Here is a 27,388-nt window from a genome sequence, read left to right as displayed (position 1 = left end):
ATCCCCCATAGTGGCCCCTGCACACAGTATTATGCCCCATAGTGGCCCCTGCACACAGTATTATGCCCCATAGTGGCCCCTGCACACAGTATTATGCCCCATAGTGGCCCCTGCACACAGTATTATCCCCCATAGTGGCCCCTGCACACAGTATTATGTCCCAAAGTGGCCCCTGCACACAGTATTATGCCCCATAGTGGCCCCTGCACACAGTATTATGTCCCATAGTGGCCCCTGCACACAGTATTATCCCCCATAGTGGCCCCTGTATACAGTATTATGTCCCATAGTGGCCCCTGCACACAGTATTATCCCCCATAGTGACCCCTGCACACAGTATTATCCCCCATAGTGGCCCCTGCACACAGTATTATGTCCCATAGTGGCCCCTGCACACAGTATTATGTCCCATAGTGGCCCCTGCACACAGTATTATCCCCCATAGTGACCCCTGCACACAGTATTATGTCCCATAGTGGCCCCTGCACACAGTATTATGTCCCATAGTGGTCCCTGCACACAGTATTATGTCCCAAAGTGGCCCCTGCACACAGTATTATGCCCCATAGTGGTCCCTGCACACAGTATTATGTCCCATAGTGGCCCCTGCACACAGTATTATGTCCCATAGTGGCCCCTGCACACAGTATTATCCCCCATAGTGGCCCCTGCACACAGTATTATGCCCCATAGTGGCCCCTGCACACAGTATTATCCCCCATAGTGGCCCCTGCACACAGTATTATGTCCCAAAGTGGCCCCTGCACACAGTATTATGCCCCATAGTGGCCCCTGCACACAGTATTATGTCCCATAGTGGCCCCTGCACACAGTATTATCCCCCATAGTGGCCCCTGTATACAGTATTATGTCCCATAGTGGCCCCTGCACACAGTATTATCCCCCATAGTGACCCCTGCACACAGTATTATGTCCCATAGTGGCCCCTGCACACAGTATTATGTCCCATAGTGGCCCCTGCACACAGTATTATCCCCCATAGTGGCCCCTGTATACAGTATTATGTCCCATAGTGGCCCCTGCACACAGTATTATCCCCCATAGTGACCCCTGCACACAGTATTATGTCCCCATAGTGGCCCCTGCACACAGTATTATCCCCCATAGTGGCCCCTGTATACAGTATTATGTCCCATAGTGGCCCCTGCACACAGTATTATCCCCCATAGTGACCCCTGCACACAGTATTATGTCCCATAGTGGCCCCTGCACACAGTATTATGTCCCATAGTGGCCCCTGCACACAGTATTATCCCCCATAGTGGCCCCTGTATACAGTATTATGTCCCATAGTGGCCCCTGCACACAGTATTATGTCCCATAGTGGCCCCTGCACACAGTATTATGTCCCATAGTGGCCCCTGCACACAGTATTATCCCCCATAGTGGCCCCTGCACACAGTATTATCCCCCATAGTGGCCCCTGCACACAGTATTATGTCCCATAGTGGCCCCAGCACACAGTATTATGTCCCATGTGGACACCCATAAACAATTATTATACTCTATATATATTTTCAGACCCCAGAGTATAATAATCGGAGACGCAGGGGGAGAAAAACAGAAAAAAAACTCTGTTACTCACCTATCTCCCAGCTCCTATGCTGTCGGCCTCCAATGTAGTCCGTCTTCAATGACGTCAAACGTCACATGACGGGGTCCTGAGATGTCAGACGACTAGGCCTGAAGCCTGCCCGGATCATGGAGAGGTAAGTAACAGTGTTTTTTATGTTTCTTACTTCTCCCGGGCCTCCGATCATTACACTCAGGGGTCTGAAAAGAATTATGATAGTCTTTGTGGGGCCCGCGGTGTCACTTACTGATCCCAGCCCTGCCAGATTGGTAAGTATATAGAGCCCGTTACTGGCCGGAGTAACTCCAGCCGGTAACTGCCTATTAAGAAAAAAAAAAAAATAATAATGCAGCGGTAGCGGCTGTCACCGAGCCACTAATGTTCTCTAATCTCCCGGGCCCTGTGGCAGCCACCTCTACTGCTATGGTCGGTAGTTACGTCACTGAAATGATGTATATTACAGGAAAATGTCATCTGTAATTTCCCCCTCCATATTGTTTTCATTCCTGTGTCAGGCTTAAAGGGTTAACAAACTCCCCAAATGCTGTTCTGAATTATTTGAGGGGGCAGTTTTGAAAATGGGGAGATTTATGGGGTGTCTATGATATAGGCCTTTATAATCCCACTCATAACTGACGGGACCCCAATATGGACGACTTGAGAAATTCTTTTGTAAATTGGTAAAAATTCCCATTCCTTGTAAGGCGCAGTTCACATCCATGTTGGAGACTCCGCTGCAAAAATCAATGAAAATTGGAGAGAAAAGTCCTTCAAGGAGGTTTTGGTATAAAAATGGTGGAAATCTGCGGGACCGTATTATGGTCCTAGAGGATCTGCGGGATCACTGGACCTTGTAGAGTGCATTATGGGATATCAGAGGGGAGAGGACTACAAGTCTCAGCATGTCCAGGTTATTACACAGTCCAGTCCTATTATTGTGACCGCCGCCTACTTTTGACATCAGTGTTAAATAACCAATCACAGAAGCCGTGTGTCATCAGCCATCTTGGCGCATTCATCATTGTGGAAGGCATGATGGATCAGCACCAGTATGCATCTATCCTTGCAGACCATGTTCACCCCTACATGCGAGATGTGTTTCCTCAGAATGATGACATCTACCAGCAGGACAATACGACGTGTCATAAAGCTCACAGTGTACGTGCGTGGTCCGAGGAGCACCAGGATGAGGTTACCGCACTCCCATGGCCAGCAAATTCCCCGGACTTTAACCCAATTGAGAATCATTGGGACCACCTCCATCGGGTTGTTCGCGCCATGGATGCTCAACCACGTAACATAGTGCAGCTGGCCACGGCACTGGCCACAGCCACATGGCTCAACATCCCAGTGACATCATCACAACATCCCCTCTCTTCTTGCAGGTCTTGCAGCAGTCCACTAGTCCAATGGTAGAACTACAAAGTACACCCGGCCCCGCAAAAAAAGACGCCCTATACATCCCCGTACACGCACATATAAAAAAGTTACGGCTGTCGGAATATGGCGACTTTTAGAAAAAAATTTTTTAACACAGTTTTGGATTTTTTTAAGGGGTTAAAATGTAAATAAAACCATATAAATTTGGTATCCCTGGAACCGTACCGAAACACAGAATACAGGGGATAGGTCATTGTGGCTGCGCAGTGAACGCCGTAAAACCAAAGCCCGTAAGAAAGTCGCAGAAATGCATTTTTTCTTCAAATCCACCCCATTCTGAATTATTTTCCAGCTTCCCAGTACATTATATAGAATAAATAATGGCGGCATCATGAAGAAAAATCTGTCCCGCAAAGATTAAGACCTCATATGGCTCTGGGAGCGGAGAAATAAAAAAGTTATGAGGTTTAGAAGGAGGGGAGTCAAAAACAAAAATTAAAAAATGCCATCGGCGGGAAGGGGTTAATGTGACTATTATGGGATATGACAGGCAAGAGAGGACTACAACTCCCAGCATGCTCTCCACCCCTTACAGTAAATCACTGCCGCCTATACATGGACAGTCCTGTCAGCCACACCCACTACTGAACCCCGCCCCCTCACATGACTGGTCACATGGCAGTGACATCATTACAGGTCCTGCCGTCACTGGGAGCGGAGCCTGAGGACGGGTATGTAAGTGATGTCTGTGTGTACACGGGAGGGGGCGCTGTCCTGTACATACGTGACATATAACATATCTGTACTGTGTGTGTACACGGGAGGGGGCGCTGTCCCTGTACATACGTGACATATAACATACCTGTACTGTGTGTGTACACGGGAGGGGGCGCTGTCCCTGTACATACGTGACATATAACATACCTGTACTGTGTGTGTACACGGGAGGGGGCGCTGTCCTGTACATACGTGACATATAACATATCTGTACTGTGTGTGTACACGGGAGGGGGCGCTGTCCCTGTACATACGTGACATATAACATACCTGTACTGTGTGTGTACACGGGAGGGGGCGCTGTCCTGTACATACGTGACATATAACATACCTGTACTGTGTGTGTACACGGGAGGGGGCGCTGTCCTGTACATACGTGACATATAACATATCTGTACTGTGTGTGTACACGGGAGGGGGCGCTGTCCCTGTACATACGTGACATATAACATATCTGTACTGTGTGTGTACACGGGAGGGGGCGCTGTCCCTGTACATACGTGACATATAACATACCTGTACTGTGTGTGTACACGGGAGGGGGCGCTGTCCTGTACATACGCGACATATAACATACCTGTACTGTGTGTGTACACGGGAGGGGGCGCTGTCCTGTACATACGTGACATATAACATACCTGTCCTGTGTGTGTACACGGGAGGGGGCGCTGTCCTGTACATACGTGACATATAACATATCTGTACTGTGTGTGTACACCGGAGGGGGCGCTGTCCTGTACATACGCGACATATAACATACCTGTACTGTGTGTGTACACGGGAGGGGGCGCTGTCCTGTACATACGTGACATATAACATACCTGTACTGTGTGTGTACACGGGAGGGGGCGCTGTCCTGTACATACGTGACATATAACATATCTGTACTGTGTGTGTACACGGGAGGGGGCGCTGTCCCTGTACATACGTGACATATAACATATCTGTACTGTGTGTGTACACGGGAGGGGGCGCTGTCCCTGTACATACGTGACATATAACATACCTGTACTGTGTGTGTACACGGGAGGGGGCGCTGTCCTGTACATACGCGACATATAACATACCTGTACTGTGTGTTTACACGGGAGGGGGCGCTGTCCTGTACATACGCGACATATAACATACCTGTCCTGTGTGTGTACACGGGAGGGGGCGCTGTCCTGTACATACGTGACATATAACATATCTGTACTGTGTGTGTACACCGGAGGGGGCGCTGTCCTGTACATACGCGACATATAACATACCTGTACTGTGTGTGTACACGGGAGGGGGCGCTGTCCTGTACATACGTGACATATAACATACCTGTACTGTGTGTGTACACGGGAGGGGGCGCTGTCCTGTACATACGTGACATATAACATACCTGTACTGTGTGTGTACACGGGAGGGGGCGCTGTCCTGTACATACGTGACATATAACATACCTGTACTGTGTGTGTACACGGGAGGGGGCGCTGTCCTGTACATACGTGACATATAACATATCTGTACTGTGTGTGTACACGGGAGGGGGCGCTGTCCTGTACATACGTGACATATAACATATCTGTACTGTGTGTGTATACGGGAGGGGGCGCTGTCCCTGTACATACGTGACATATAACATACCTGTACTGTGTGTGTACACGGGAGGGGGCGCTGTCCCTGTACATACGTGACATATAACATACCTGTACTGTGTGTGTAGATGGGAGGGGGCGCTGTCCTGTACATATGTGACATATAACATACCTGTACTGTGTGTGTACACGGGAGGGGGCGCTGTCCTGTACATATGTGACATATAACATACCTGTACTGTGTGTACATGGGAGGGGGCGCTGTCCTGTACATACGTGACATATAACATACCTGTACTGTTTGTACATGGGAGGGGGTGCTGTCCTGTACATACGTGACGTATAACATACCTGTACTGTTTGTACATGGGAGGGGGCGCTGTCCTGTACATACGCGACATATAACATATCTGTACTGTGTGTGTACACGGGAGGGGGCGCTGTCCTGTACATACGTGACATATAACATACCTGTACTGTGTGTGTACACGGGAGGGGGCGCTGTCCTGTACATACGTGACATATAACATACCTGTACTGTGTGTGTACACGGGAGGGGGCGCTGTCCCTGTACATACGTGACATATAACATACCTGTACTGTGTGTGTAGATGGGAGGGGGCGCTGTCCTGTACATATGTGACATATAACATACCTGTACTGTGTGTGTACACGGGAGGGGGCGCTGTCCTGTACATATGTGACATATAACATACCTGTACTGTGTGTACATGGGAGGGGGCGCTGTCCTGTACATACGTGACATATAACATACCTGTACTGTGTGTGTACACGGGAGGGGGCGCTGTCCTGTACATACGCGACATATAACATACCTGTACTGTGTGTGTACACGGGAGGGGGCGCTGTCCTGTACATACGCGACATATAACATACCTGTACTGTGTGTGTACACGGGAGGGGGCGCTGTCCTGTACATACGTGACATATAACATACCTGTACTGTGTGTGTACACGGGAGGGGGCGCTGTCCTGTACATACGTGACATATAACATATCTGTACTGTGTGTGTACACGGGAGGGGGCGCTGTCCCTGTACATACGTGACATATAACATATCTGTACTGTGTGTGTACACGGGAGGGGGCGCTGTCCCTGTACATACGTGACATATAACATACCTGTACTGTGTGTGTACACGGGAGGGGGCGCTGTCCTGTACATACGCGACATATAACATACCTGTACTGTGTGTGTACACGGGAGGGGGCGCTGTCCTGTACATACGTGACATATAACATACCTGTCCTGTGTGTGTACACGGGAGGGGGCGCTGTCCTGTACATACGTGACATATAACATATCTGTACTGTGTGTGTACACCGGAGGGGGCGCTGTCCTGTACATACGCGACATATAACATACCTGTACTGTGTGTGTACACGGGAGGGGGCGCTGTCCTGTACATACGTGACATATAACATACCTGTACTGTGTGTGTACACGGGAGGGGGCGCTGTCCTGTACATACGTGACATATAACATATCTGTACTGTGTGTGTACACGGGAGGGGGCGCTGTCCCTGTACATACGTGACATATAACATATCTGTACTGTGTGTGTACACGGGAGGGGGCGCTGTCCCTGTACATACGTGACATATAACATACCTGTACTGTGTGTGTACACGGGAGGGGGCGCTGTCCTGTACATACGCGACATATAACATACCTGTACTGTGTGTTTACACGGGAGGGGGCGCTGTCCTGTACATACGCGACATATAACATACCTGTCCTGTGTGTGTACACGGGAGGGGGCGCTGTCCTGTACATACGTGACATATAACATATCTGTACTGTGTGTGTACACCGGAGGGGGCGCTGTCCTGTACATACGCGACATATAACATACCTGTACTGTGTGTGTACACGGGAGGGGGCGCTGTCCTGTACATACGTGACATATAACATACCTGTACTGTGTGTGTACACGGGAGGGGGCGCTGTCCTGTACATACGTGACATATAACATACCTGTACTGTGTGTGTACACGGGAGGGGGCGCTGTCCTGTACATACGTGACATATAACATACCTGTACTGTGTGTGTACACGGGAGGGGGCGCTGTCCTGTACATACGTGACATATAACATATCTGTACTGTGTGTGTACACGGGAGGGGGCGCTGTCCTGTACATACGTGACATATAACATATCTGTACTGTGTGTGTATACGGGAGGGGGCGCTGTCCCTGTACATACGTGACATATAACATACCTGTACTGTGTGTGTACACGGGAGGGGGCGCTGTCCCTGTACATACGTGACATATAACATACCTGTACTGTGTGTGTAGATGGGAGGGGGCGCTGTCCTGTACATATGTGACATATAACATACCTGTACTGTGTGTGTACACGGGAGGGGGCGCTGTCCTGTACATATGTGACATATAACATACCTGTACTGTGTGTACATGGGAGGGGGCGCTGTCCTGTACATACGTGACATATAACATACCTGTACTGTTTGTACATGGGAGGGGGTGCTGTCCTGTACATACGTGACGTATAACATACCTGTACTGTTTGTACATGGGAGGGGGCGCTGTCCTGTACATACGCGACATATAACATATCTGTACTGTGTGTGTACACGGGAGGGGGCGCTGTCCTGTACATACGTGACATATAACATACCTGTACTGTGTGTGTACACGGGAGGGGGCGCTGTCCTGTACATACGTGACATATAACATACCTGTACTGTGTGTGTACACGGGAGGGGGCGCTGTCCCTGTACATACGTGACATATAACATACCTGTACTGTGTGTGTAGATGGGAGGGGGCGCTGTCCTGTACATATGTGACATATAACATACCTGTACTGTGTGTGTACACGGGAGGGGGCGCTGTCCTGTACATATGTGACATATAACATACCTGTACTGTGTGTACATGGGAGGGGGCGCTGTCCTGTACATACGTGACATATAACATACCTGTACTGTGTGTGTACACGGGAGGGGGCGCTGTCCTGTACATACGCGACATATAACATACCTGTACTGTGTGTGTACACGGGAGGGGGCGCTGTCCTGTACATACGCGACATATAACATACCTGTACTGTGTGTGTACACGGGAGGGGGCGCTGTCCTGTACATACGTGACATATAACATATCTGTACTGTGTGTGTACACCGGAGGGGGCGCTGTCCTGTACATACGCGACATATAACATACCTGTACTGTGTGTGTACACGGGAGGGGGCGCTGTCCTGTACATACGTGACATATAACATACCTGTACTGTGTGTGTACACGGGAGGGGGCGCTGTCCTGTATATACGTGACATATAACATATCTGTACTGTGTGTGTACACGGGAGGGGGCGCTGTCCTGTACATACGTGACATATAACATATCTGTACTGTGTGTGTACACGGGAGGGGGCGCTGTCCTGTACATACGTGACATATAACATACCTGTACTGTGTGTGTACACGGGAGGGGGCGCTGTCCCTGTACATACGTGACATATAACATACCTGTACTGTGTGTGTAGATGGGAGGGGGCGCTGTCCTGTACATATGTGACATATAACATACCTGTACTGTGTGTGTACACGGGAGGGGGCGCTGTCCTGTACATATGTGACATATAACATACCTGTACTGTGTGTACATGGGAGGGGGCGCTGTCCTGTACATACGTGACATATAACATACCTGTACTGTTTGTACATGGGAGGGGGTGCTGTCCTGTACATACGTGACATATAACATACCTGTACTGTTTGTACATGGGAGGGGGCGCTGTCCTGTACATACGCGACATATAACATATCTGTACTGTGTGTGTACACGGGAGGGGGCGCTGTCCTGTACATACGTGACATATAACATATCTGTACTGTGTGTGTGCACGGGAGGGGGCGCTGTCCCTGTACATACGTGACATATAACATACCTGTACTGTGTGTGTACACGGGAGGGGGTGCTGTCCTGTACATACGCGACATATAACATACCTGTACTGTGTGTACACGGGAGGGGGTGCTGTCCTGTACATACGTGACATATAACATACCTGTACTGTTTGTACATGGGAGGGGGTGCTGTCCTGTACATACGTGACATATAACATACCTGTACTGTGTGTACATGGGAGGGGGCGCTGTCCTGTACATACGCGACATATAACATACCTGTACTGTGTGTGTACACGGGAGGGGGCGCTGTCCTGTACATACGTGACATATAACATACCTGTACTGTGTGTGTACACGGGAGGGGGCGCTGTCCTGTACATACGTGACATATAACATATCTGTACTGTGTGTGTACACGGGAGGGGGCGCTGTCCCTGTACATACGTGACATATAACATATCTGTACTGTGTGTGTACACGGGAGGGGGCGCTGTCCTGTACATACGTGACATATAACATATCTGTACTGTGTGTGTACACGGGAGGGGGCGCTGTCCCTGTACATACGCGACATATAACATACCTGTACTGTGTGTGTACACGGGAGGGGGCGCTGTCCTGTACATACGTGACATATAACATACCTGTACTGTGTGTGTACACGGGAGGGGGCGCTGTCCTGTACATACGTGACATATAACATATCTGTACTGTGTGTGTACACGGGAGGGGGCGCTGTCCCTGTACATACGTGACATATAACATATCTGTACTGTGTGTGTACACGGGAGGGGGCGCTGTCCCTGTACATACGTGACATATAACATACCTGTACTGTGTGTGTACACGGGAGGGGGCGCTGTCCTGTACATACGCGACATATAACATACCTGTACTGTGTGTGTACACGGGAGGGGGCGCTGTCCTGTACATACGTGACATATAACATACCTGTACTGTGTGTGTACACGGGAGGGGGCGCTGTCCTGTACATACGCGACATATAACATACCTGTACTGTGTGTGTACACGGGAGGGGGCGCTGTCCTGTACATACGTGACATATAACATATCTGTACTGTGTGTGTACACGGGAGGGGGCGCTGTCCCTGTACATACGTGACATATAACATACCTGTACTGTGTGTGTACACGGGAGGGGGCGCTGTCCCTGTACATACGTGACATATAACATACCTGTACTGTGTGTGTAGATGGGAGGGGGCGCTGTCCTGTACATATGTGACATATAACATACCTGTACTGTGTGTGTACACGGGAGGGGGCGCTGTCCTGTACATATGTGACATATAACATACCTGTACTGTGTGTACATGGGAGGGGGCGCTGTCCTGTACATACGTGACATATAACATACCTGTACTGTTTGTACATGGGAGGGGGTGCTGTCCTGTACATACGTGACATATAACATACCTGTACTGTTTGTACATGGGAGGGGGCGCTGTCCTGTACATACGCGACATATAACATATCTGTACTGTGTGTGTACACGGGAGGGGGCGCTGTCCTGTACATACGTGACATATAACATACCTGTACTGTGTGTGTACACGGGAGGGGGCGCTGTCCTGTACATACGTGACATATAACATACCTGTACTGTGTGTGTACACGGGAGGGGGCGCTGTCCCTGTACATACGTGACATATAACATACCTGTACTGTGTGTGTAGATGGGAGGGGGCGCTGTCCTGTACATATGTGACATATAACATACCTGTACTGTGTGTGTACACGGGAGGGGGCGCTGTCCTGTACATATGTGACATATAACATACCTGTACTGTGTGTACATGGGAGGGGGCGCTGTCCTGTACATACGTGACATATAACATACCTGTACTGTGTGTGTACACGGGAGGGGGCGCTGTCCTGTACATACGCGACATATAACATACCTGTACTGTGTGTGTACACGGGAGGGGGCGCTGTCCTGTACATACGCGACATATAACATACCTGTACTGTGTGTGTACACGGGAGGGGGCGCTGTCCTGTACATACGTGACATATAACATATCTGTACTGTGTGTGTACACCGGAGGGGGCGCTGTCCTGTACATACGCGACATATAACATACCTGTACTGTGTGTGTACACGGGAGGGGGCGCTGTCCTGTACATACGTGACATATAACATACCTGTACTGTGTGTGTACACGGGAGGGGGCGCTGTCCTGTACATACGTGACATATAACATATCTGTACTGTGTGTGTACACGGGAGGGGGCGCTGTCCTGTACATACGTGACATATAACATACCTGTACTGTGTGTGTACACAGGAGGGGGCGCTGTCCTGTACATACGTGACATATAACATACCTGTACTGTGTGTGTAGATGGGAGGGGGCGCTGTCCTGTACATATGTGACATATAACATACCTGTACTGTGTGTGTAGATGGGAGGGGGCGCTGTCCTGTACATATGTGACATATAACATACCTGTACTGTGTGTGTACACGGGAGGGGGCGCTGTCCTGTACATATGTGACATATAACATACCTGTACTGTGTGTACATGGGAGGGGGCGCTGTCCTGTACATACGTGACATATAACATACCTGTACTGTTTGTACATGGGAGGGGGTGCTGTCCTGTACATACGTGACATATAACATACCTGTACTGTTTGTACATGGGAGGGGGCGCTGTCCTGTACATACGCGACATATAACATATCTGTACTGTGTGTGTACACGGGAGGGGGCGCTGTCCTGTACATACGTGACATATAACATACCTGTACTGTGTGTGTGCACGGGAGGGGGCGCTGTCCCTGTACATACGTGACATATAACATACCTGTACTGTGTGTGTACACGGGAGGGGGTGCTGTCCTGTACATACGCGACATATAACATACCTGTACTGTGTGTACACGGGAGGGGGTGCTGTCCTGTACATACGTGACATATAACATACCTGTACTGTTTGTACATGGGAGGGGGTGCTGTCCTGTACATACGTGACATATAACATACCTGTACTGTGTGTACATGGGAGGGGGCGCTGTCCTGTACATACGCGACATATAACATACCTGTACTGTGTGTGTACACGGGAGGGGGCGCTGTCCTGTACATACGTGACATATAACATACCTGTACTGTGTGTGTACACGGGAGGGGGCGCTGTCCTGTACATACGTGACATATAACATATCTGTACTGTGTGTGTACACGGGAGGGGGCGCTGTCCCTGTACATACGTGACATATAACATATCTGTACTGTGTGTGTACACGGGAGGGGGCGCTGTCCCTGTACATACGTGACATATAACATACCTGTACTGTGTGTGTACACGGGAGGGGGCGCTGTCCTGTACATACGCGACATATAACATACCTGTACTGTGTGTGTACACGGGAGGGGGCGCTGTCCTGTACATACGTGACATATAACATACCTGTACTGTGTGTGTACACGGGAGGGGGCGCTGTCCTGTACATACGCGACATATAACATACCTGTACTGTGTGTGTACACGGGAGGGGGCGCTGTCCTGTACATACGTGACATATAACATATCTGTACTGTGTGTGTACATCAGAGGGGGCGCTGTCCTGTACATACGCGACATATAACATATCTGTACTGTGTGTGTACACGGGAGGGGGCGCTGTCCTGTACATACGTGACATATAACATACCTGTACTGTGTGTGTACACGGGAGGGGGCGCTGTCCCTGTACATACGTGACATATAACATACCTGTACTGTGTGTGTAGATGGGAGGGGGCGCTGTCCTGTACATATGTGACATATAACATACCTGTACTGTGTGTGTACACGGGAGGGGGCGCTGTCCTGTACATATGTGACATATAACATACCTGTACTGTGTGTACATGGGAGGGGGCGCTGTCCTGTACATACGTGACATATAACATACCTGTACTGTTTGTACATGGGAGGGGGTGCTGTCCTGTACATACGTGACATATAACATACCTGTACTGTGTGTACATGGGAGGGGGCGCTGTCCTGTACATACGCGACATATAACATACCTGTACTGTGTGTGTACACGGGAGGGGGCGCTGTCCTGTACATACGTGACATATAACATACCTGTACTGTGTGTGTACACGGGAGGGGGCGCTGTCCTGTACATACGTGACATATAACATATCTGTACTGTGTGTGTACACGGGAGGGGGCGCTGTCCCTGTACATACGTGACATATAACATATCTGTACTGTGTGTGTACACGGGAGGGGGCGCTGTCCCTGTACATACGTGACATATAACATACCTGTACTGTGTGTGTACACAGGAGGGGGCGCTGTCCTGTACATACGCGACATATAACATACCTGTACTGTGTGTGTACACGGGAGGGGGCGCTGTCCTGTACATACGCGACATATAACATACCTGTACTGTGTGTGTACACGGGAGGGGGCGCTGTCCTGTACATACGTGACATATAACATATCTGTACTGTGTGTGTACATCGGAGGGGGCGCTGTCCTGTACATACGCGACATATAACATATCTGTACTGTGTGTGTACACGGGAGGGGGCGCTGTCCTGTACATACGTGACATATAACATACCTGTACTGTGTGTGTACACGGGAGGGGGCGCTGTCCCTGTACATACGTGACATATAACATACCTGTACTGTGTGTGTAGATGGGAGGGGGCGCTGTCCTGTACATATGTGACATATAACATACCTGTACTGTGTGTGTACACGGGAGGGGGCGCTGTCCTGTACATATGTGACATATAACATACCTGTACTGTGTGTACATGGGAGGGGGCGCTGTCCTGTACATACGTGACATATAACATACCTGTACTGTTTGTACATGGGAGGGGGTGCTGTCCTGTACATACGTGACATATAACATACCTGTACTGTGTGTTCATGGGAGGGGGCGCTGTCCTGTACATACGCGACATATAACATACCTGTACTGTGTGTGTACACGGGAGGGGGCGCTGTCCTGTACATACGTGACATATAACATACCTGTACTGTGTGTGTACACGGGAGGGGGCGCTGTCCTGTACATACGTGACATATAACATATCTGTACTGTGTGTGTACACGGGAGGGGGCGCTGTCCCTGTACATACGTGACATATAACATATCTGTACTGTGTGTGTACACGGGAGGGGGCGCTGTCCCTGTACATACGTGACATATAACATACCTGTACTGTGTGTGTACACGGGAGGGGGCGCTGTCCTGTACATACGCGACATATAACATACCTGTACTGTGTGTGTACACGGGAGGGGGCGCTGTCCTGTACATACGCGACATATAACATACCTGTACTGTGTGTGTACACGGGAGGGGGCGCTGTCCTGTACATACGTGACATATAACATATCTGTACTGTGTGTGTACATCGGAGGGGGCGCTGTCCTGTACATACGCGACATATAACATATCTGTACTGTGTGTGTACACGGGAGGGGGCGCTGTCCTGTACATACGTGACATATAACATACCTGTACTGTGTGTGTACACGGGAGGGGGCGCTGTCCCTGTACATACGTGACATATAACATACCTGTACTGTGTGTGTAGATGGGAGGGGGCGCTGTCCTGTACATATGTGACATATAACATACCTGTACTGTGTGTGTACACGGGAGGGGGCGCTGTCCTGTACATATGTGACATATAACATACCTGTACTGTGTGTACATGGGAGGGGGCGCTGTCCTGTACATACGTGACATATAACATACCTGTACTGTTTGTACATGGGAGGGGGTGCTGTCCTGTACATACGTGACATATAACATACCTGTACTGTTTGTACATGGGAGGGGGCGCTGTCCTGTACATACGCGACATATAACATATCTGTACTGTGTGTGTACACGGGAGGGGGCGCTGTCCTGTACATACGTGACATATAACATACCTGTACTGTGTGTGTACACGGGAGGGGGCGCTGTCCCTGTACATACGTGACATATAACATACCTGTACTGTGTGTGTAGATGGGAGGGGGCGCTGTCCTGTACATATGTGACATATAACATACCTGTACTGTGTGTGTACACGGGAGGGGGCGCTGTCCTGTACATATGTGACATATAACATACCTGTACTGTGTGTACATGGGAGGGGGCGCTGTCCTGTAAATACGTGACATATAACATACCTGTACTGTTTGTACATGGGAGGGGGTGCTGTCCTGTACATACGTGACATATAACATACCTGTACTGTGTGTGTACACGGGAGGGGGCGCTGTCCTGTACATACGTGACATATAACATATCTGTACTGTGTGTGTACACGGGAGGGGGCGCTGTCCCTGTACATACGTGACATATAACATATCTGTACTGTGTGTGTACACGGGAGGGGGCGCTGTCCCTGTACATACGTGACATATAACATACCTGTACTGTGTGTGTACACGGGAGGGGGCGCTGTCCTGTACATACGCGACATATAACATACCTGTACTGTGTGTGTACACGGGAGGGGGCGCTGTCCTGTACATACGTGACATATAACATACCTGTCCTGTGTGTGTACACGGGAGGGGGCGCTGTCCTGTACATACGTGACATATAACATATCTGTACTGTGTGTGTACACCGGAGGGGGCGCTGTCCTGTTCATACGCGACATATAACATACCTGTACTGTGTGTGTACACGGGTGGGGGCGCTGTCCTGTACATACGTGACATATAACATACCTGTACTGTGTGTGTACACGGGAGGGGGCGCTGTCCTGTACATACGTGACATATAACATATCTGTACTGTGTGTGTACACGGGAGGGGGCGCTGTCCCTGTACATACGTGACATATAACATATCTGTACTGTGTGTGTACACGGGAGGGGGCGCTGTCCCTGTACATACGTGACATATAACATACCTGTACTGTGTGTGTACACGGGAGGGGGCGCTGTCCTGTACATACGCGACATATAACATACCTGTACTGTGTGTGTACACGGGAGGGGGCGCTGTCCTGTACATACGCGACATATAACATACCTGTCCTGTGTGTGTACACGGGAGGGGGCGCTGTCCTGTACATACGTGACATATAACATATCTGTACTGTGTGTGTACACCGGAGGGGGCGCTGTCCTGTACATACGCGACATATAACATATCTGTACTGTGTGTGTACACGGGAGGGGGCGCTGTCCTGTACATACGTGACATATAACATATCTGTACTGTGTGTGTACACGGGAGGGGGCGCTGTCCTGTACATACGTGACATATAACATACCTGTACTGTGTGTGTACACGGGAGGGGGCGCTGTCCTGTACATACGTGACATATAACATACCTGTACTGTGTGTGTACACGGGAGGGGGCGCTGTCCTGTACATACGTGACATATAACATATCTGTACTGTGTGTGTACACGGGAGGGGGCGCTGTCCTGTACATACGTGACATATAACATATCTGTACTGTGTGTGTACACGGGAGGGGGCGCTGTCCCTGTACATACGTGACATATAACATACCTGTACTGTGTGTGTACACGGGAGGGGGCGCTGTCCCTGTACATACGTGACATATAACATACCTGTACTGTGTGTGTAGATGGGAGGGGGCGCTGTCCTGTACATATGTGACATATAACATACCTGTACTGTGTGTGTACACGGGAGGGGGCGCTGTCCTGTACATATGTGACATATAACATACCTGTACTGTGTGTACATGGGAGGGGGCGCTGTCCTGTACATACGTGACATATAACATACCTGTACTGTTTGTACATGGGAGGGGGTGCTGTCCTGTACATACGTGACATATAACATACCTGTACTGTTTGTACATGGGAGGGGGCGCTGTCCTGTACATACGCGACATATAACATATCTGTACTGTGTGTGTACACGGGAGGGGGCGCTGTCCTGTACATACGTGACATATAACATACCTGTACTGTGTGTGTACACGGGAGGGGGCGCTGTCCTGTACATACGTGACATATAACATACCTGTACTGTGTGTGTACACGGGAGGGGGCGCTGTCCCTGTACATACGTGACATATAACATACCTGTACTGTGTGTGTAGATGGGAGGGGGCGCTGTCCTGTACATATGTGACATATAACATACCTGTACTGTGTGTGTACACGGGAGGGGGCGCTGTCCTGTACATATGTGACATATAACATACCTGTACTGTGTGTACATGGGAGGGGGCGCTGTCCTGTACATACGTGACATATAACATACCTGTACTGTGTGTGTACACGGGAGGGGGCGCTGTCCTGTACATACGCGACATATAACATACCTGTACTGTGTGTGTACACGGGAGGGGGCGCTGTCCTGTATATACGCGACATATAACATACCTGTACTGTGTGTGTACACGGGAGGGGGCGCTGTCCTGTACATACGTGACATATAACATATCTGTACTGTGTGTGTACACCGGAGGGGGCGCTGTCCTGTACATACGCGACATATAACATACCTGTACTGTGTGTGTACACGGGAGGGGGCGCTGTCCTGTACATACGTGACATATAACATACCTGTACTGTGTGTGTACACGGGAGGGGGCGCTGTCCTGTACATACGTGACATATAACATATCTGTACTGTGTGTGTACACGGGAGGGGGCGCTGTCCTGTACATACGTGACATATAACATATCTGTACTGTGTGTGTACACGGGAGGGGGCGCTGTCCTGTACATACGTGACATATAACATACCTGTACTGTGTGTGTACACGGGAGGGGGCGCTGTCCCTGTACATACGTGACATATAACATACCTGTACTGTGTGTGTAGATGGGAGGGGGCGCTGTCCTGTACATATGTGACATATAACATACCTGTACTGTGTGTGTACACGGGAGGGGGCGCTGTCCTGTACATATGTGACATATAACATACCTGTACTGTGTGTACATGGGAGGGGGCGCTGTCCTGTACATACGTGACATATAACATACCTGTACTGTTTGTACATGGGAGGGGGTGCTGTCCTGTACATACGTGACATATAACATACCTGTACTGTTTGTACATGGGAGGGGGCGCTGTCCTGTACATACGCGACATATAACATATCTGTACTGTGTGTGTACACGGGAGGGGGCGCTGTCCTGTACATACGTGACATATAACATACCTGTACTGTGTGTGTGCACGGGAGGGGGCGCTGTCCCTGTACATACGTGACATATAACATACCTGTACTGTGTGTGTACACGGGAGGGGGTGCTGTCCTGTACATACGCGACATATAACATACCTGTACTGTGTGTACACGGGAGGGGGTGCTGTCCTGTACATACGTGACATATAACATACCTGTACTGTTTGTACATGGGAGGGGGTGCTGTCCTGTACATACGTGACATATAACATACCTGTACTGTGTGTACATGGGAGGGGGCGCTGTCCTGTACATACGCGACATATAACATATCTGTACTGTGTGTGTACACGGGAGGGGGCGCTGTCCTGTACATACGTGACATATAACATACCTGTACTGTGTGTGTACACGGGAGGGGGCGCTGTCCCTGTACATACGTGACATATAACATACCTGTACTGTGTGTGTAGATGGGAGGGGGCGCTGTCCTGTACATATGTGACATATAACATACCTGTACTGTGTGTGTACACGGGAGGGGGCGCTGTCCTGTACATATGTGACATATAACATACCTGTACTGTGTGTACATGGGAGGGGGCGCTGTCCTGTACATACGTGACATATAACATACCTGTACTGTTTGTACATGGGAGGGGGTGCTGTCCTGTACATACGTGACATATAACATACCTGTACTGTTTGTACATGGGAGGGGGCGCTGTCCTGTACATACGCGACATATAACATATCTGTACTGTGTGTGTACACGGGAGGGGGCGCTGTCCTGTACATACGTGACATATAACATACCTGTACTGTGTGTGTACACGGGAGGGGGCGCTGTCCCTGTACATACGTGACATATAACATACCTGTACTGTGTGTGTAGATGGGAGGGGGCGCTGTCCTGTACATATGTGACATATAACATACCTGTACTGTGTGTGTACACGGGAGGGGGCGCTGTCCTGTACATATGTGACATATAACATACCTGTACTGTGTGTGTACACGGGAGGGGGCGCTGTCCTGTACATACGTGACATATAACATACCTGTCCTGTGTGTGTACACGGGAGGGGGCGCTGTCCTGTACATACGTGACATATAACATATCTGTACTGTGTGTGTACACCGGAGGGGGCGCTGTCCTGTTCATACGCGACATATAACATACCTGTACTGTGTGTGTACACGGGAGGGGGCGCTGTCCTGTACATACGTGACATATAACATACCTGTACTGTGTGTGTACACGGGAGGGGGCGCTGTCCTGTACATACGTGACATATAACATATCTGTACTGTGTGTGTACACGGGAGGGGGCGCTGTCCCTGTACATACGTGACATATAACATATCTGTACTGTGTGTGTACACGGGAGGGGGCGCTGTCCCTGTACATACGTGACATATAACATACCTGTACTGTGTGTGTACACGGGAGGGGGCGCTGTCCTGTACATACGCGACATATAACATACCTGTACTGTGTGTGTACACGGGAGGGGGCGCTGTCCTGTACATACGCGACATATAACATACCTGTCCTGTGTGTGTACACGGGAGGGGGCGCTGTCCTGTACATACGTGACATATAACATATCTGTACTGTGTGTGTACACCGGAGGGGGCGCTGTCCTGTACATACGCGACATATAACATATCTGTACTGTGTGTGTACACGGGAGGGGGCGCTGTCCTGTACATACGTGACATATAACATATCTGTACTGTGTGTGTACACGGGAGGGGGCGCTGTCCTGTACATACGTGACATATAACATATCTGTACTGTGTGTGTACACGGGAGGGGGCGCTGTCCTGTACATACGTGACATATAACATATCTGTACTGTGTGTGTACACGGGAGGGGGCGCTGTCCCTGTACATACGTGACATATAACATACCTGTACTGTGTGTGTACACGGGAGGGGGCGCTGTCCCTGTACATACGTGACATATAACATACCTGTACTGTGTGTGTAGATGGGAGGGGGCGCTGTCCTGTACATATGTGACATATAACATACCTGTACTGTGTGTGTACACGGGAGGGGGCGCTGTCCTGTACATATGTGACATATAACATACCTGTACTGTGTGTACATGGGAGGGGGCGCTGTCCTGTACATACGTGACATATAACATACCTGTACTGTTTGTACATGGGAGGGGGTGCTGTCCTGTACATACGTGACATATAACATACCTGTACTGTTTGTACATGGGAGGGGGCGCTGTCCTGTACATACGCGACATATAACATATCTGTACTGTGTGTGTACACGGGAGGGGGCGCTGTCCTGTACATACGTGACATATAACATACCTGTACTGTGTGTGTACACGGGAGGGGGCGCTGTCCTGTACATACGTGACATATAACATACCTGTACTGTGTGTGTACACGGGAGGGGGCGCTGTCCCTGTACATACGTGACATATAACATACCTGTACTGTGTGTGTAGATGGGAGGGGGCGCTGTCCTGTACATATGTGACATATAACATACCTGTACTGTGTGTGTACACGGGAGGGGGCGCTGTCCTGTACATATGTGACATATAACATACCTGTACTGTGTGTACATGGGAGGGGGCGCTGTCCTGTACATACGTGACATATAACATACCTGTACTGTGTGTGTACACGGGAGGGGGCGCTGTCCTGTACATACGCGACATATAACATACCTGTACTGTGTGTGTACACGGGAGGGGGCGCTGTCCTGTATATACGCGACATATAACATACCTGTACTGTGTGTGTACACGGGAGGGGGCGCTGTCCTGTACATACGTGACATATAACATATCTGTACTGTGTGTGTACACCGGAGGGGGCGCTGTCCTGTACATACGCGACATATAACATACCTGTACTGTGTGTGTACACGGGAGGGGGCGCTGTCCTGTACATACGTGACATATAACATACCTGTACTGTGTGTGTACACGGGAGGGGGCGCTGTCCTGTACATACGTGACATATAACATATCTGTACTGTGTGTGTACACGGGAGGGGGCGCTGTCCTGTACATACGTGACATATAACATATCTGTACTGTGTGTGTACACGGGAGGGGGCGCTGTCCTGTACATACGTGACATATAACATACCTGTACTGTGTGTGTACACGGGAGGGGGCGCTGTCCCTGTACATACGTGACATATAACATACCTGTACTGTGTGTGTAGATGGGAGGGGGCGCTGTCCTGTACATATGTGACATATAACATACCTGTACTGTGTGTGTACACGGGAGGGGGCGCTGTCCTGTACATATGTGACATATAACATACCTGTACTGTGTGTACATGGGAGGGGGCGCTGTCCTGTACATACGTGACATATAACATACCTGTACTGTTTGTACATGGGAGGGGGTGCTGTCCTGTACATACGTGACATATAACATACCTGTACTGTTTGTACATGGGAGGGGGCGCTGTCCTGTACATACGCGACATATAACATATCTGTACTGTGTGTGTACACGGGAGGGGGCGCTGTCCTGTACATACGTGACATATAACATACCTGTACTGTGTGTGTGCACGGGAGGGGGCGCTGTCCCTGTACATACGTGACATATAACATACCTGTACTGTGTGTGTACACGGGAGGGGGTGCTGTCCTGTACATACGCGACATATAACATACCTGTACTGTGTGTACACGGGAGGGGGTGCTGTCCTGTACATACGTGACATATAACATACCTGTACTGTTTGTACATGGGAGGGGGTGCTGTCCTGTACATACGTGACATATAACATACCTGTACTGTGTGTACATGGGAGGGGGCGCTGTCCTGTACATACGCGACATATAACATACCTGTACTGTGTGTGTACACGGGAGGGGGCACTGTCCTGTACATACGTGACATATAACATACCTGTACTGTGTGTGTACACGGGAGGGGGCGCTGTCCTGTACATACGTGACATATAACATATCTGTACTGTGTGTGTACACGGGAGGGGGCGCTGTCCCTGTACATACGTGACATATAACATATCTGTACTGTGTGTGTACACGGGAGGGGGCGCTGTCCCTGTACATACGTGACATATAACATACCTGTACTGTGTGTGTACACGGGAGGGGGCGCTGTCCTGTACATACGCGACATATAACATACCTGTACTGTGTGTGTACACGGGAGGGGGCGCTGTCCTGTACATACGTGACATATAACATACCTGTACTGTGTGTGTACACGGGAGGGGGCACTGTCCTGTACATACGCGACATATAACATACCTGTACTGTGTGTGTACACGGGAGGGGGCGCTGTCCTGTACATACGTGACATATAACATATCTGTACTGTGTGTGTACACGGGAGGGGGCGCTGTCCCTGTACATACGTGACATATAACATACCTGTACTGTGTGTGTACACGGGAGGGGGCGCTGTCCCTGTACATACGTGACATATAACATACCTGTACTGTGTGTGTAGATGGGAGGGGGCGCTGTCCTGTACATATGTGACATATAACATACCTGTACTGTGTGTGTACACGGGAGGGGGCGCTGTCCTGTACATATGTGACATATAACATACCTGTACTGTGTGTACATGGGAGGGGGCGCTGTCCTGTACATACGTGACATATAACATACCTGTACTGTTTGTACATGGGAGGGGGTGCTGTCCTGTACATACGTGACATATAACATACCTGTACTGTTTGTACATGGGAGGGGGCGCTGTCCTGTACATACGCGACATATAACATATCTGTACTGTGTGTGTACACGGGAGGGGGCGCTGTCCTGTACATACGTGACATATAACATACCTGTACTGTGTGTGTACACGGGAGGGGGCGCTGTCCCTGTACATACGTGACATATAACATACCTGTACTGTGTGTGTAGATGGGAGGGGGCGCTGTCCTGTACATATGTGACATATAACATACCTGTACTGTGTGTGTACACGGGAGGGGGCGCTGTCCTGTACATATGTGACATATAACATACCTGTACTGTGTGTACATGGGAGGGGGCGCTGTCCTGTACATACGTGACATATAACATACCTGTACTGTGTGTGTACACGGGAGGGGGCGCTGTCCTGTACATACGCGACATATAACATACCTGTACTGTGTGTGTACACGGGAGGGGGCGCTGTCCTGTACATCCGCGACATATAACATACCTGTACTGTGTGTGTACACGGGAGGGGGCGCTGTCCTGTACATACGTGACATATAACATATCTGTACTGTGTGTGTACACCGGAGGGGGCGCTGTCCTGTACATACGCGACATATAACATACCTGTACTGTGTGTGTACACGGGAGGGGGCGCTGTCCTGTACATACGTGACATATAACATACCTGTACTGTGTGTGTACACGGGAGGGGGCGCTGTCCTGTACATACGTGACATATAACATATCTGTACTGTGTGTGTACACGGGAGGGGGCGCTGTCCTGTACATACGTGACATATAACATATCTGTACTGTGTGTGTACACGGGAGGGGGCGCTGTCCTGTACATACGTGACATATAACATACCTGTACTGTGTGTGTACACGGGAGGGGGCGCTGTCCCTGTACATACGTGACATATAACATACCTGTACTGTGTGTGTAGATGGGAGGGGGCGCTGTCCTGTACATATGTGACATATAACATACCTGTACTGTGTGTGTACACGGGAGGGGGCGCTGTCCTGTACATATGTGACATATAACATACCTGTACTGTGTGTACATGGGAGGGGGCGCTGTCCTGTACATACGTGACATATAACATACCTGTACTGTTTGTACATGGGAGGGGGTGCTGTCCTGTACATACGTGACATATAACATACCTGTACTGTTTGTACATGGGAGGGGGCGCTGTCCTGTACATACGCGACATATAACATATCTGTACTGTGTGTGTACACGGGAGGGGGCGCTGTCCTGTACATACGTGACATATAACATACCTGTACTGTGTGTGTGCACGGGAGGGGGCGCTGTCCCTGTACATACGTGACATATAACATACCTGTACTGTGTGTGTACACGGGAGGGGGTGCTGTCCTGTACATACGCGACATATAACATACCTGTACTGTGTGTACACGGGAGGGGGTGCTGTCCTGTACATACGTGACATATAACATACCTGTACTGTTTGTACATGGGAGGGGGTGCTGTCCTGTACATACGTGACATATAACATACCTGTACTGTGTGTACATGGGAGGGGGCGCTGTCCTGTACATACGCGACATATAACATACCTGTACTGTGTGTGTACACGGGAGGGGGCGCTGTCCTGTACATACGTGACATATAACATACCTGTACTGTGTGTGTACACGGGAGGGGGCGCTGTCCTGTACATACGTGACATATAACATATCTGTACTGTGTGTGTACACGGGAGGGGGCGCTGTCCCTGTACATACGTGACATATAACATATCTGTACTGTGTGTGTACACGGGAGGGGGCGCTGTCCCTGTACATACGTGACATATAACATACCTGTACTGTGTGTGTACACGGGAGGGGGCGCTGTCCTGTACATACGCGACATATAACATACCTGTACTGTGTGTGTACACGGGAGGGGGCGCTGTCCTGTACATACGTGACATATAACATACCTGTACTGTGTGTGTACACGGGAGGGGGCGCTGTCCTGTACATACGCGACATATAACATACCTGTACTGTGTGTGTACACGGGAGGGGGCGCTGTCCTGTACATACGTGACATATAACATATCTGTACTGTGTGTGTACACGGGAGGGGGCGCTGTCCCTGTACATACGTGACATATAACATACCTGTACTGTGTGTGTACACGGGAGGGGGCGCTGTCCCTGTACATACGTGACATATAACATACCTGTACTGTGTGTGTAGATGGGAGGGGGCGCTGTCCTGTACATATGTGACATATAACATACCTGTACTGTGTGTGTACACGGGAGGGGGCGCTGTCCTGTACATATGTGACATATAACATACCTGTACTGTGTGTACATGGGAGGGGGCGCTGTCCTGTACATACGTGACATATAACATACCTGTACTGTTTGTACATGGGAGGGGGTGCTGTCCTGTACATACGTGACATATAACATACCTGTACTGTTTGTACATGGGAGGGGGCGCTGTCCTGTACATACGCGACATATAACATATCTGTACTGTGTGTGTACACGGGAGGGGGCGCTGTCCTGTACATACGTGACATATAACATACCTGTACTGTGTGTGTACACGGGAGGGGGCGCTGTCCTGTACATACGTGACATATAACATACCTGTACTGTGTGTGTACACGGGAGGGGGCGCTGTCCCTGTACATACGTGACATATAACATACCTGTACTGTGTGTGTAGATGGGAGGGGGCGCTGTCCTGTACATATGTGACATATAACATACCTGTACTGTGTGTGTACACGGGAGGGGGCGCTGTCCTGTACATATGTGACATATAACATACCTGTACTGTGTGTACATGGGAGGGGGCGCTGTCCTGTACATACGTGACATATAACATACCTGTACTGTGTGTGTACACGGGAGGGGGCGCTGTCCTGTACATACGCGACATATAACATACCTGTACTGTGTGTGTACACGGGAGGGGGCGCTGTCCTGTACATCCGCGACATATAACATACCTGTACTGTGTGTGTACACGGGAGGGGGCGCTGTCCTGTACATACGTGACATATAACATATCTGTACTGTGTGTGTACACCGGAGGGGGCGCTGTCCTGTACATACGCGACATATAACATACCTGTACTGTGTGTGTACACGGGAGGGGGCGCTGTCCTGTACATACGTGACATATAACATACCTGTACTGTGTGTGTACACGGGAGGGGGCGCTGTCCTGTACATACGTGACATATAACATATCTGTACTGTGTGTGTACACGGGAGGGGGCACTGTCCTGTACATACGTGACATATAACATATCTGTACTGTGTGTGTACACGGGAGGGGGCGCTGTCCTGTACATACGTGACATATAACATACCTGTACTGTGTGTGTACACGGGAGGGGGCGCTGTCCCTGTACATACGTGACATATAACATACCTGTACTGTGTGTGTAGATGGGAGGGGGCGCTGTCCTGTACATATGTGACATATAACATACCTGTACTGTGTGTGTACACGGGAGGGGGCGCTGTCCTGTACATATGTGACATATAACATACCTGTACTGTGTGTACATGGGAGGGGGCGCTGTCCTGTACATACGTGACATATAACATACCTGTACTGTTTGTACATGGGAGGGGGTGCTGTCCTGTACATACGTGACATATAACATACCTGTACTGTTTGTACATGGGAGGGGGCGCTGTCCTGTACATACGCGACATATAACATATCTGTACTGTGTGTGTACACGGGAGGGGGCGCTGTCCTGTACATACGTGACATATAACATACCTGTACTGTGTGTGTGCACGGGAGGGGGCGCTGTCCCTGTACATACGTGACATATAACATACCTGTACTGTGTGTGTACACGGGAGGGGGTGCTGTCCTGTACATACGCGACATATAACATACCTGTACTGTGTGTACACGGGAGGGGGTGCTGTCCTGTACATACGTGACATATAACATACCTGTACTGTTTGTACATGGGAGGGGGTGCTGTCCTGTACATACGTGACATATAACATACCTGTACTGTGTGTACATGGGAGGGGGCGCTGTCCTGTACATACGCGACATATAACATACCTGTACTGTGTGTGTACACGGGAGGGGGCGCTGTCCTGTACATACGTGACATATAACATACCTGTACTGTGTGTGTACATGGGAGGGGGCGCTGTCCTGTACATACGTGACATATAACATATCTGTACTGTGTGTGTACACGGGAGGGGGCGCTGTCCCTGTACATACGTGACATATAACATATCTGTACTGTGTGTGTACACGGGAGGGGGCGCTGTCCCTGTACATACGTGACATATAACATACCTGTACTGTGTGTGTACACGGGAGGGGGCGC

At 49.8% G+C, this 27,388-nt stretch overlaps 1 protein-coding gene across 1 annotated transcript in view; it reads left to right on the top strand.

Moving 5' to 3' along the window:
• The first annotated feature begins 3,661 nt into the window (after nucleotides 1-3,661).
• LOC142219342 (uncharacterized) overlaps nucleotides 3,662-27,388 on the top strand; it is a 37,433-nt gene continuing 13,706 nt past the window's right edge. The window contains exon 1 of the mRNA XM_075288325.1: nucleotides 3,662-3,705. The gene's annotated coding sequence lies outside the window, so the exon portion shown is untranslated. The remainder of the gene's footprint in view (nucleotides 3,706-27,388) is intronic.

This window comes from Leptodactylus fuscus, chromosome 10, assembly GCF_031893055.1.
Source record: "Leptodactylus fuscus isolate aLepFus1 chromosome 10, aLepFus1.hap2, whole genome shotgun sequence".
In the NCBI taxonomy this organism is placed as follows: Eukaryota; Metazoa; Chordata; class Amphibia; order Anura; family Leptodactylidae; genus Leptodactylus; species Leptodactylus fuscus.
This window is presented reverse-complemented; position numbering and strand designations above follow the sequence as displayed.